Here is a 13202-nt window from a genome sequence, read left to right on the forward strand (position 1 = left end):
GAGAATCTACAGGCAGTTAAATGTAATCTAAATTTTCTAATCTACTGGTCCATTACCAGGGAGTCAAAATGTTATTGGTTTTGTGAGTAATCAGACTTTTAAATGGTGCTGATATCACTCCCGGAGGGCAAGGAGTGGGTTTCGACTGTGTAATTGAATTCAGTTTTTTTCCCCCTCTTCTTCTTCCTTTTCTTTGTCGGGGAGCCAAGAGGAAGAGTTTTCTGTTGCGGCTGGTCGCTCAGGTCGAGGAGCAAGTCTTCGGTTCCGGTGCGATCACAAGGTTTTCCAGCTCACAGGTCACCATGGCGACCCCTTCAAGAAAACGTGAGCTTCAGAACGTGTTTATGTGGGCTGTGAATATGTGTGTGCATGCATTGTTGTGTGTGTTCTGGTGTGTTTGTGCCCCAGTCAGCTTCCGTACTCTGCTGTGCTGTCACCTGCAGCCAGATAAGCCAAAGGATTTATCACCCAGTGAATTGCCTTTGAGTGGTGGATAAAATGGCTCCAATACATTCTCATATGAAAACGCTGCGAGGTTAATGAGAGCCAAACTCACAGAGGGCTAAATCTATTAGGTTTTCATGGATGGAATCAATCAACATGCACCACACTGGCTGATTTGTCATATTGAAGCATTGCCCGTTTGAATTCCAAAACACAATCCTCCTCACGGAATGATTCACTTTGATTCTGATTGCCTCTTCATCAAGAAGATGACAGCTATGAACTAATTTTCTTTTCTATCATGTTACACACTTATTAGCTCCGGCTGTCCTTGGCAGATGACTGATCCTTTCCTTTTATAGAGCTACAGTTGGATTTTCCTCAGGTCTGTTCAAACAGTCACAATGTCCTTGTATTCTTTTTTTAAATGAAATGATTTCGTTTTCAGGATTCCCATTTGCATAAAGAATTAGCTGTGGTTTAATTCAATTATTTTAGAGATGTGCTTATGCACGTTCTTACAGAAGGATTTTCCTGATACTGACAGTTGTTGCTTATATGGGTTGTATACCTTTACATCCCCACTGGTACAACGTTTAAAACAGAAGTTCAAAATATTGGGACATTTGCTCACTTGAAGTAAATAAACCATATTGGTATAAAAAGACCACCAGCAGACGTTAGCTTAGCTTAGCACAAGGACTGGAAACAGAGAATCAGCTAACCTGGTTCTGTCCAAAAGAAACACATTTGCTGACCAGCTATCTGACCTAATGAACAGGTAATATGTTTGTTGTTTAATCCTCACAAAAGACAAAGTTTAAAAATTATTTTAAATAGTTTGGATGACGAGTATTTATTTGCAAATCCCAGTCTCAGATAGTCTAACGGGTAACGACAAAACACATTTATTTTGTTTATTAAAGAAATAGTGTGACGACCCCTGCTTTACTCCTCCCTGTAGTTACCTTTAACGATGCTTCCTTATGTCATTGAAGGTAACACTGATTGCGAGCACCTGGTCGATGTGCACCCGGGGTTAAAAGCCCCGATCCAGAATGGCTCTCCCTCTCTCTTTTGCTGGACATTTGGTGCTGCTACGTTTTGTTATTGTCCAGCTTGCGCTTGTGCTTACTTTAGTACTTAGTAGGTCTGTTTTGAATTAAACAGCTAAGCCTGTATTTGTTAATGTTCAGTTTTGAAAATAACACAGGTTTACAAGCTGGTCTCAAATAATAATGCTTGCGTAGTGGCCGTCGATTTGTGATTAAAATGTACAAGGCACCCTGTAGCATCTGTATGAAATGCATCGAGCTTTGTAGTAACTTCAACATAAACCAATAATTGGATTCAGAGCTAAATACAAAGTATTAAGAGAATGGGAGTCCACTGGTGGGTGGGGTGAAGCCTTGGTCAAACAAACACAGGACTTTCCCCTCAGAGGCAATAAGTCAGTAAACTCCATCTGACTGAGTAACATTGCGCGCGCCACGTGAAATAACGTCCGTAGCTTAACGAAAACTACTTATTTTCAGCCAAACCATGATCTTATTCAAACCCTAAAAAGCAGTTTCGCTCACTAAACTTTACCACAACCTTTTCACAATGTTAACCATCGTTCAACAATATTAACTATACAAACCTTCCGCAAAACATATATGACACATAAAGGCCAGGATATTCGGCCCGAGTAGAAATATGAACAGTAGGGTCGAGATCACGGTAGATTACACAGTGCTATCAATCTTCTTATGTAACTTTCGGCAAGAAAGCCAAAAAGTAGATTCCCCAAAAATGTTGAAACCATTCTTATGGCAGAATAGATCTAAACAGATTATCTGACTAACTCAAAGGAATATTAGAACAATGTTGTTTGGATTGTACTGAGGCTTTTGTGTCTGCTGAGCCAGGAGGTTCATTATTGTTCAGTGTGCTGATACCAGAGTTGATGAAGGATTTCCAGCAGCTGGATTTTCAGATCTTTCTTCAATAGCTCTTTTCAGATGGCACCACGTACAGTATCAGAGAGAGAGCTGGCGTCACTTTATTCTCTTTGTGTGGATGCTGTGATCCTCCACCAGAGAAAATGTCTAATCATTGCAGAAGGAAATAAAAAACAGAACGACGCATTTGTCTTGGCCAGCTCGTACCTTTCTCTCAGTCCGGTGATGGATGACAACCTTGGCGTTGAGTGTGTGTGTTTGTCTATCGCAGCGGTGCAAAGTGACCAGGGACAAGCGCCAACAGAAAAAGGCCCTGTCCCCCAACTAATGAGCAGCATTATTCAAATGGGGTCTTTGTTGTCAGTGCACTGCGCTGTAGTCCGCACACTGCTGTCGCCTCATGCACCGCTTCCTCATTTTGATGTTCTATCTCCTTTTGAAATGCATGTGTGGAAATAAGACACCCTGAAACAGTTGGTTTGTGCAGATTTCAGGTGATCATACTGTATGATATTACCATTCTCATATCAACGACCAAAGGAGATCTTTTGTTGCTCCGTATCGCCAGAGGATTCGGATGAAAGCGGTTTCATAGGAGGATTACCCTCTGTGCTGCCGATACATGATGTCAGCGCGGGATCAGACAGTAGGTGGGCACTGAGCAAAAAGGCACAAAAAAAAAGCAGCCAAAACAAAATGTCAACAAATAGAGAAATATCACCCAGTTTGTCTATCACGCTGTGGAGTCACATGAAAAAAATACAAACTAGGAGAAGAGCTATCAAGGCCTACACCAACTGACAGGAGGAGCAGCGGTGAATAAAAGAGGGGGGGGGGGGGGGGGAAAGAGTCGAAAGATCAAAATCAGCCTTTAGGACAGGAGAAAAAAGAAGGCAGGGTGTTGGAGGATGCTCCTCCGACCGAGCCCATCTCCAGCTGTCACAAATCATTTCTGCTCGGGAAGTGAGGGGAGGCGAAATGTCAAAATATTTGAATAAATTCCACAGAAGCCTGTTGAGAGTGGGGCGGTGCGGTGAGAGGGGTATTGTTGGCGCAAATGGGGTGGAGAGGGGATGAGAGGGTTGGGGGAATAAAAAGGTGGGGTTGTGGGGGGTAGCAGAGGGGGCTTGCATGTAAAATAGCCTTCTCAAGCCCGAGGAGGAACAAGAGCTAAATGGAAATCAAAGGCTTGGACACTGCAAGGAATTTTCATTTTTAACAATTGTCTTCCTTTGGTTTAGATCATAATGACACTGACATACGCAAGTATGTTTTCTGGTTTTGTCATACCAAATACTTGTTAACATTAAGCTGCAATATGTTGTTTTAACATCCTGTGTCATTGATTACAATTTGTTTTAAGTTCAAACATATATTTGATATAAGTCAATGTAATAAACACTGTGCTTCTTAATTCCTAAATTAATTTTTTAATAACCCTAAAACACCACTTTTCTCAAAGTTGCATCTCCATATTTCTAATTAAACCTCTTTACACTGATATATAACTATATATCATAATGTTAATATGTTCTGCCATATTTGTTTGCTGCATCCTCTTCTCGATTTAACTCTGCAAAGACACCCTCAGGCAACTGTGAAATGGGTAACAACACCTGGGACTGGTATTTTCATAACCATTTAAAGATGATCAAAGAGGACATTTGGACATATCAGTGATTGCATGTAGGATTGCCACAATCTAACTGTTTACAGAATAACTAAAAAGCAGACTATTTTAGTCGCTATTTAAGTTGCTTAACAAAGTGACCTTTTCATTGGAAGGATTCCTTTCCTTTTGTGGTCAATCAAAGCATCTGTAAGCACCGATTATGATAAACCATGGTCACCAAAGTAAATATTGGACCCATTTTATTTACAAGCTACATGTCTTGCGAACATTTTGAATCTAAAATGGCATATTTTAGATGGACAAATCACGAGAAACATACAGTATATTTGCAGACGTTTTGCAAGAAAAAATGGCTTAGCTTTTAGATTGTAGTTTCAACATCAATCACAGTTAGTCTTGGACATTTGGTTACACTGTGACTTTTTCCACTTGCGGTAATATACGTATCTAATTATTTTTTTGCAATGCTTTGCTTTTCCCCCCTTTAGGCCTGATCTTAAGTCCAACTTCATTATAAGTTGATGTTTAGTTTTGCTTAATTTCCGCCCTGTACTCCTATTAATATGTATCATGCAACGGGAAGAGTGAATTAAGGACAGGCTGTAGTGATAAAGGTCGGATGGTGCTTGTTTGTTCAAAGTCTCTGAATGCATGTACTCTATCAGGCTGTTTGCATCTACTCACTTTGTTCAGATGATCCCCGGGGTGCATTAGAAGTCGCAGGGTCAGCGTCTCCTCTGTTTGCCTCTGAACTCACTAACACTGTATTTAATTAGGCCTCTAATCAGCCACTAAACACACAATAAAATGAAACAATCTGTATCTGTTTACCTCCCTCTCAACTCTCTTACACACATACACACACACTTTGCATATTTGCATGTATAACTGGTTAAAAAATAACATTTATCAGGGAGAAAGATCAAGGTCATGACTCCTCTTCACACCCGATTCCCTGAAACCAATTAAACTGTCGGTCGGCGAAGTTCAGTTGGAGGACACCGAGTGGAAAACAATAGCAGATGACAGCTTCTCTCCGCTATCTCTGGCTGCTTTTCTTGCAGCAGTAATTATATTTGCAGATTCTGTCCTTAAGACTAAAAAGCCGGAGAAGTTTTGTAATCAGTCAGATGAATTTGAAACGACCTGAGTGAAGACTCAAATGATGAAGAGATGTGATCTGCAATGGTTAATCAATGAAGTGGGCTTTATGAAACGCAAATGTTTTTAATAAGCCCCAAAGACCCCTTCAGCGGGTCTTTTTTTAGTTTTTTCACGACACTGTGTCTCAGGGCTTCTTAATATGAATGTGGCATACCCTCCTAACGGCAAGAAACTCAGCTAACTGATGATACAAACTATTTTTACCGAAACAAAAACACAAGTCTCACAAGTAGGGTCTAAATGAGCCCTGAGCGAAAACATGCTAACGCAGAGCACAGAACTCTAGCTATACCGATCAATATACTAATTGGATCTGCACAAACAAGCTTAGATAACATCCTGAGATTCCACAGATTATAGAAATATAAATATCATCACTGAGCGATCAGAACTCGTGACAGGGGAAGCAAATACAGAAAAGACACAACGTAGCTTTAGGTAGCAAAACACAGAGATATGCTCACCTTAGCTGTTATTCTGATCAAAAGTTGTGTTCAATGGCATTAAAACGCGAAGAAACGCGGCTGAAGGTTAATCCATAGGTTAATCCAATGTGTCTGTCACTTTGAAAAAATTATTGATAATTCAATTTTTATGCAAAAATCGGAGAATAAATATTAGCTGTTAATGGTAGCCACCAGAGGTTAGCGCAACTTCCGGTTTTGCTACGCGTCACTCTCACTCCGTAACGTGTGTGTATGTGGAACTTTCCCTCGATTCCATTGGCTCTAGCGGTTAAAAAGAGATGTCAATCATCAAAATCGACCAAGGGGGGCCAGAGATAGGTCAAATCCACCCAAATGACCCCAGAAGTGGGGTTTTTTGTGCTAAATCTCTCTTTAAAGGTCACATTTAACTTGTTTTGCATCAATCTTGATACAGGGTACTTATTATGTTATAGTTTGGATTCCTAAAGCTCCATCCCTTCATTTTCAAGGGTGGTTTTCACTATAAGTAATATGTTTTTTTTGGACGGACACACTAATTTAATTTTTTTTACTATATTTAATCTGAATTTACTTTAAAATAAAAATAAATCTATATTGATTCTGACTCTTCTACATCCAACTCACAGGTTTATCATTGCTTTGAGAAAAAATATTATTAATGTTCTCCATTTAGAAGTGCAGTTATGGTAATTTGTTCTGGGAATGTCATTTTCGAGCCTGAGACCTGGAAAACAGGCTCGGGCTTAACAGGGGAAACATGAAGCATCTATTGACAGGTGTCAAACTCAATTTAATCGCGGGCCACATCAGCATTAGGGCTGCACTCAAAGGGCCGGTTGTAACTTTAAGACTATATAAAAATACATTCTATAAATATATATATAAAATAATGTATTATATTACATTATTGCCTCTGCATTGGATTATTATCAGATAGGGTAATAACTTCATAATTAACTATGTCTGAAAGCAGAAGTCTGGGGCAAATAATTGCAAGTCTCTTCAGTGAGAATGTCACAAAATGATTTAAAAAGAAAGGCCACATTCTGGGATTTTTTCCCAGAATGTCAAAAAAAAAAAAAGTTACATTTTGAAAAATAATTCAAGTCAAATTCTAAGAAAAAAGGCATATTTAGAAGAAAACATTTCAAATTCTGAGAAAAAAAGTCTAATTTGAGATGCATTGTGGGACATGTAGTTTATGGGCAACGTGCTTCTGTAAATCATCATGTAACCGTATAATAAACATGTTATATTCTTTGCAAGCTCTTGTGGGGCCACAGAAAATGAAGTCACGGGCCGGATTTGGCCCCCGGGCCTTGAGTTTGACACCCCTGCTGTAGGGTCATCATCCTCGATCAAATGTAAAAATCCCTACCGCCTGTTTATAAAGTATATATTTATTGTTCACAGGCCAACATATACACATCATTTGGTTTTAAAACTATTTATTATTCTGGTCAAAATGGTAATATAATTGTATTTTTATTTATTGCAGATAAATATGTTTTAGTACTTTAGGTCACATTTTATAACCTTTGAACTTAATAAGCTCTATTGTCACAGAGAGAAAAGTATTGTTTAATAGATCAATACTTTATCAATAAATGCAACAATTATGTATAACTTTACGACGACTTAATATTATTTTAAAGTGATTATACTGTAACTGTGTCAACAACAACTGTTACAAGTTACAGATGCCTGACATAGGAGGGGTGAAAATATAGTATTAGAATACATTTACATTTTCTATAGGTAGTCATATTTTCATAGACACAACTAGAAAGGCAATTGAAGAGCGCAGACGTAACAAAGGTACAACCATCTTGTTATCTGCCCGAGTATTCAGATCTGCTCCAACCTTTAGTGGTTTCTTCCTTGCCCCAAGCTACACCCTTCCACCAAGCTTCATGGCAATTGGACCTGTAGTTTTTCCATACTCCTGCTGACAGCCAGACAAACAAACATAGTACCTTGTTGAAGGTGACAAAGTATTTTAAGTAATGCCAGTACATCTTTACCTGAGAACAACGGCCAGCTCCACTTTCCGTTGTCAATCACATACAACCCTCTCAGCCCCAGATACTTCACACTTTCACTGCCCTCACAGTTAGCACGGCTGACATTTCCAAATGCATAAAACATGTTGGACTCTCAGATATATTTAAATGTATGAGAATAATAAATGTCCTGCCACCTGGAAGTCATGTTTATAATGGCACTGACCACAGACCTGTCTGAGGTGAATTATGCAACTATAACTTTGGACGATCCACTTCTGAATCACAAGCTTACAACTACTCCAAAGTCCCACAGTGCATTACCGCTGGGATCCATCTCCGTCGCTAGTGATGTGTGATGTCATGTGTTTATCGCACTACCTATCGATAAATAACTTTGACATGCCACTGTTATTTTCATACCTTGGGAGTTTGCTAAAACTAGCTGTGCCAGTGTTGTTCGCAAACCAATGGTAATGTAAGCAGAACAATAACAGGAAATGAAGTAAAAAAAGCTATCAACATTAGAAACGCAAACACCATGAACCGATAATCTTTGTGTAAGTAATTAAATGCTGTGTGCTATGTGTCCTCATCCCAGGAAGGAGTTAGCATATTAGCATTTTCATTTTGGGTTAGATTCTGAAACAAGGTTACAAGATTTGCAAGTTTTCTTCCACAACAAAAATACATCAGTAAACACCCCACTGGTGAACGTCTGAAGCTTTTACGTGTTTGTACGGCTTTCAGTTGCTATCAAGTGGCTAAATGAGACTTCTAAATGACTTAACGCGGCACAAGAGTTGGCTTTTAGTTTAGCAGTGGTGACGTAAAGTTTTGCGACTGTCCTGTAGTTTGTTATACTTACTTACAGAAGTTGTTACTATAATATAGTGGAAAACTATATTTCCCCTCAGGGATTAACAACATTATCTTTATATTAGATTGTTTTTTGCTTCTGCAAAACCCTTATTTCTGCAATAATTCAAAATCCAATGGGAAAATCCCATTGCTTTTAGTCAAGGGTGCCTTTGCGATGCTAACTAGATTTGACCTACAAAAGTATGTTGTAACTCCACCACTTTATATCGAAATACTTACGTTTTATTATTTTCCTTCCCATCATTGTTCAAAGTTGTGTGGCTTTTTAAAAATAATGAACGCATGCTCATTTATCTTAATGATCATCTCTGGTGTACACATCTTCCGATGGCCATACCTTCTGGCAGTAGGTGAGTCCCAGCCAGGAGCTCTGCAGCTAGACCCTTCTCATAAGCTGGGACAATACATATGATGCACTGCCACATCTTACCTTTTCTCTCTGGGGAAGTGCATTAAAGTAGGGAGGTTAGCTACAGTGCAAGGCTGCCTATCACTACCTCAATCTAAACTGAAATGAGCAGGCATTCCTGGATATTCTCAGAGCCAGATGAGACGTTGTTCCCATGTGGGCTGAGTGTGCTGCAGCTGGGAGAGAAGCACACGTACTGTACTCTTCTATAGAAGCAATAACCAGCTCCTCAGCCTCTATGCAAAAAGGAAGGAGAGCGGCAGCCTCGTTATTTTACTGGCTTCTGACAGCTGGGGCAAAGCAAAGGGACAGCAAGTGTGTGCCCGAATGTGTGTGTGACACAAAAGAAAAAAGAAAGAGGGTGTGTCTTTTTCTGTGTGTGTGCGTACACATGTAAGTGTGCGTGTGCTTTAATATATGTGTCCATCCTCATTTGCATTTGTGTGTGCTCGGCCATGTGCATATGTATGTGTGGCACAGTGGACCAGAACAGAGCTCTGACAGTAGCAGCACTGCTGCTCGCTGATGCCTGCCTGGAGGAGCTGACAGCGGCCCGGCCTGTCAATCACAGACGTGCCCACTAGCTCTCTATTCACATCATCCTATCTTGTTAACTCTAAATCTGGCTGGGCACTGTTTATGTACTTTGTGTGTGTGTGTGTGTGTGTGTGTGTGTGTGTGTGGGGTGTGTGTGTGTGTGTGGTGTGTGTGTGTGTGTGTGTGTGTGTGTGTGTGTGTGTGTGTGTGTGTGTGTGTGTGTGTGTGTGTGTGTGTGTTTGGTTTGTTGCATCCTTTTCTCTGATGTGCTTCTGTGTTATGGTCTTAGCTGCATGGGTCTGTTTCAGACGGAGATCAATCAAGAAAAAGTGATGAAAAATTGCTCCAGGGATAAAACATGCCATTCTGTGAGTTAGTCCTTTTTGTAGAAACAAGTCCAATGAATTGATTAAGTACATTGTTGTCAAAGGGTAACTGGTTATTCAGCATATTTAAGAACTATAAAGTATTATACAAATAATGTATTGCACATTTACTCAAATACTGTACCTAAATTCAAATTTCACATAGTTGTAAGTATTTATTTTGTATGCAACTTTTTAGGCCTATGAATATTCTTTTTTGGTAAAACTCAACAGCTCAATTTATTTTGAAATCCATGTATCTCCAGATGTGTTGATTTTTTATGTTTATGATAAAAATAAAAGATTAAAATCTTTCCTTATGAATTGCGAAAATTCTCCTTCTTAGCTAAATTAACATGTTACAAATTATCTTGGATTGACTAAAAATAAAAGCACTGTTTGAACATTAAAGCTTTTTTTCAGAAACTTAAAAAATATAGTATAATATATACTATTTAAATGAGTTTAATTAGCTCAGCCATTAACATCTGCAGCAGTTATATTAATACAAAAACATCATACATAAAATTAAAACACAGAATTGTTCTCTGCATGATGAGAATTTCTTTTTTTACAACATTTGACTTTTTTACACATATTTTACCTACAGTAAGTGTAGAATCTTGACTTGCAATGCGTCCCAGTATGTTAACTAATTTGAACAAATTGAAGAATCTAAATATTTCTTACTTCAGCTATCACATCTTGAGACATGTCTCCAATCAAAAAAAGACACATTTCCTTGGGTGTATTTTGTATCTTCAAAGCGTACCACAGTCTCTATGACAGGCATTTTTGCCATTGGGATGAAGAGACCAAGAGCTCTTGTAGTCAAAGGTAATTATCTCCTCCTGTCACCCACAATGGATGCCTGCTAATGAGATCCGGACACGTGATTGGTTGCCCGCAGATCTGTGGAGACGCTCAGCTCTTTTGGTTTTGACAGCAGAGCCTCAGTCATTCATCTATGCAAATGTCAGCCACAATGGGACTGTGTGTGTGTGTGTGTGTGTGTGTGTGTGTGTGTGTGTGTGTGTGTGTGTGTGTGTGTGTGTGTGTGTGTGTGTGTGTGTGTGTGTGTGTGTGTGTGTGTGTGTGTGTGTGTGTGTGTGTGTGTGTGTGTGTGTGTGTGTGTGTGTGTGTGTGTGTGTGTGTGTGTGTGTGTGTGTGTGTGTGTGTGTGTGTGTGTGTGTGTGTGTGTGTTTGATTGAGATTGTGTATATATGTCTCTTGTATGCATTTATTTATTTATTTAGGTAATAGTAGAAAGAAAGAAAGAAAAAGAATGAGTATGATTTTCAAAGCTGTGTCCTATTAGCAGCTTTGACATTAAGCTAACTCAAGTAGAACTCTACAAAGACAAAACATTTTTTTACTTTGCCTGTTGTTACTGCCTTGAGGCCTAAAATGAAACCCAATATCATTTTGTTCTTGATTTATTTTGGACAAAAGCAATGATTTAACTGTCTACTATATTTAACGAAGTAGAGTTCAATGGTATAACTGTGCTTTCAAAGTTATATAATGTGTACTATTTTGGGACATGTCTAATTACAAACTATATCTCTAAAATAAGATGACCTTTTACGTTTTATTTGGACTTAGGAACAGCCATATTTGTCCACGTTTATTTCACTTTTGCTTATTTAATCGGTGACAGAAGTTGTGGAAGAGGTAGTTCTCTTTGTGTCTCCAGAACAGAATCTGTTGCAATACTTTATAGGTACAACAGCTGGCTGGATTCAATGAAAGCTAAGATCTGTGTGTGCTTTGTTAAACCGATGACATGGGATTGACTGTGTTACAGTAGTATCCCAGGAGAACAAGTTACTTCTAAAATCACCAATAACTTTGGCTCTTTGTATTTATTGGCATTGGAGATAGCCTCCATCAGCTCTAGCTCTATCTTCTATGGGTTTTTTTCTCGAGAGATAAGGATTTGTTTTTCATAATGATCAAATATGTTATTAGCTCCAACTGAACTGTACAAACAAGCCATGGTTCCCAACCACAATAACCTCGCCCTGGTCTGTGGGTGGAGGGTTTGTGTAGGATGAAGTCATAGGGGAGGTCAGAGGCTGCGGAGAAGAGGCTTTTAACACAGACAACTTTCAATTAGACTGCAAGCAACAAAACAACAATACTTTCCAAAATATCTGAAAAATGTTAATGTTACAACCATTAAAGTTAATGCACCACTAGAAACAACACAACAGCATGCATATTCAGATCAAATTAGCATTATTTATTGATTTAATTAGCCTGTATCTGCATTTTAAGCTATCTGTTATAATTAAAGTGGCATCATGACGAATGCAGAGTACTGTGAACATTGGCAGAAATATTTAATGGATTATTTGGCAAGTAAGAAATGTTTTTCTATCCTTTAGAAATAAATCAAGTTTTGGCAAATAAGGCTGCTAGCGATTTCCAAATGTGAAATGTATTAGTTATTGCTTCCGTACTCTTCATACTTTAACTGTGTACCTTTGGGTATTTTTCCTGTTGGTCAGGTCAAAATGTTTTTATTTGAATACATCCCTTTGCCCTCCAGTCCAAATTATGAAATGGACAGTTCACCCTAAAATCAGGAACACATGCATCTACTCATGGACGATAGGGTTTTGCTCACGACACTGTAAGATGTAAACATGAAGGACTTCCTGCTTGGTTTAGCAGTAATGCTAGCTAGCTAAGCAGATGAAGTTTAGGTGAAAGAAAAGATGTCCTACATGAAAATGCAAACAATGTTTGTGGACTATCTTGAGTAACAAGGGCATTATTTCTGGAAAGACACATTGCTGTTGAGTTTTTCAAATGCATTCTTTTGCCACTTTGTGCACCAATTAGTTCCACTATATCAGGAAGAAGGCCACACCTCTTCAGCCTTTATCTCAAACCACCTAGATTGATATACAGTAAAGCAATCCAGGTAAGAGAACATTGTATGTATTTATGAAATTGGGTAATACGTTTCATAATACATAGATTTATTGAACAAAAAAGAAAATTAATTAATTTCCATGTATACAACATTACATTACATGTCATGCCGCTGATGCTTTTATCCATATCGACTTTGTAGTCAATAGTGTTTCAAACTCTTTAAGTGCTGCTTTTTTTGTGTGTGTAATTATTGGCAAAAGAACATCACTTGCTTTACTCAAACTCCTCAAGAAAGCAGAGTAACTCACATGCTTTAATATAACCCGCAAAACATGTTCTTAGAGAGCCCTTTTACACCAAGTTGTGGTAATATGGAATGTTGTTGTTGTTTTAACAACCTTCATTTGGATGTGTATTTAATATGAATTCCTGACAACTTGTCAGCTTCAAAATGACACAGGCTCTGTCTGAGTCTGGCATGTTCTCT

At 38.7% G+C, this 13202-nt stretch overlaps 1 protein-coding gene across 1 annotated transcript in view; it reads left to right on the top strand.

Annotated features, from left to right (window-relative positions):
• Window positions 1-247: 247 nt before the first annotated feature.
• Window positions 248-13202, top strand: part of fbxl4 (F-box and leucine-rich repeat protein 4) — a 40861-nt gene continuing 27906 nt past the window's right edge. Inside the window, exon 1 of the mRNA XM_071205814.1 lies at window positions 248-324. The gene's annotated coding sequence lies outside the window, so the exon portion shown is untranslated. The remainder of the gene's footprint in view (window positions 325-13202) is intronic.

Source organism: Pseudochaenichthys georgianus, chromosome 16 (assembly GCF_902827115.2).
Source record: "Pseudochaenichthys georgianus chromosome 16, fPseGeo1.2, whole genome shotgun sequence".
NCBI classification, from domain to species: domain Eukaryota; kingdom Metazoa; phylum Chordata; class Actinopteri; order Perciformes; family Channichthyidae; genus Pseudochaenichthys; species Pseudochaenichthys georgianus.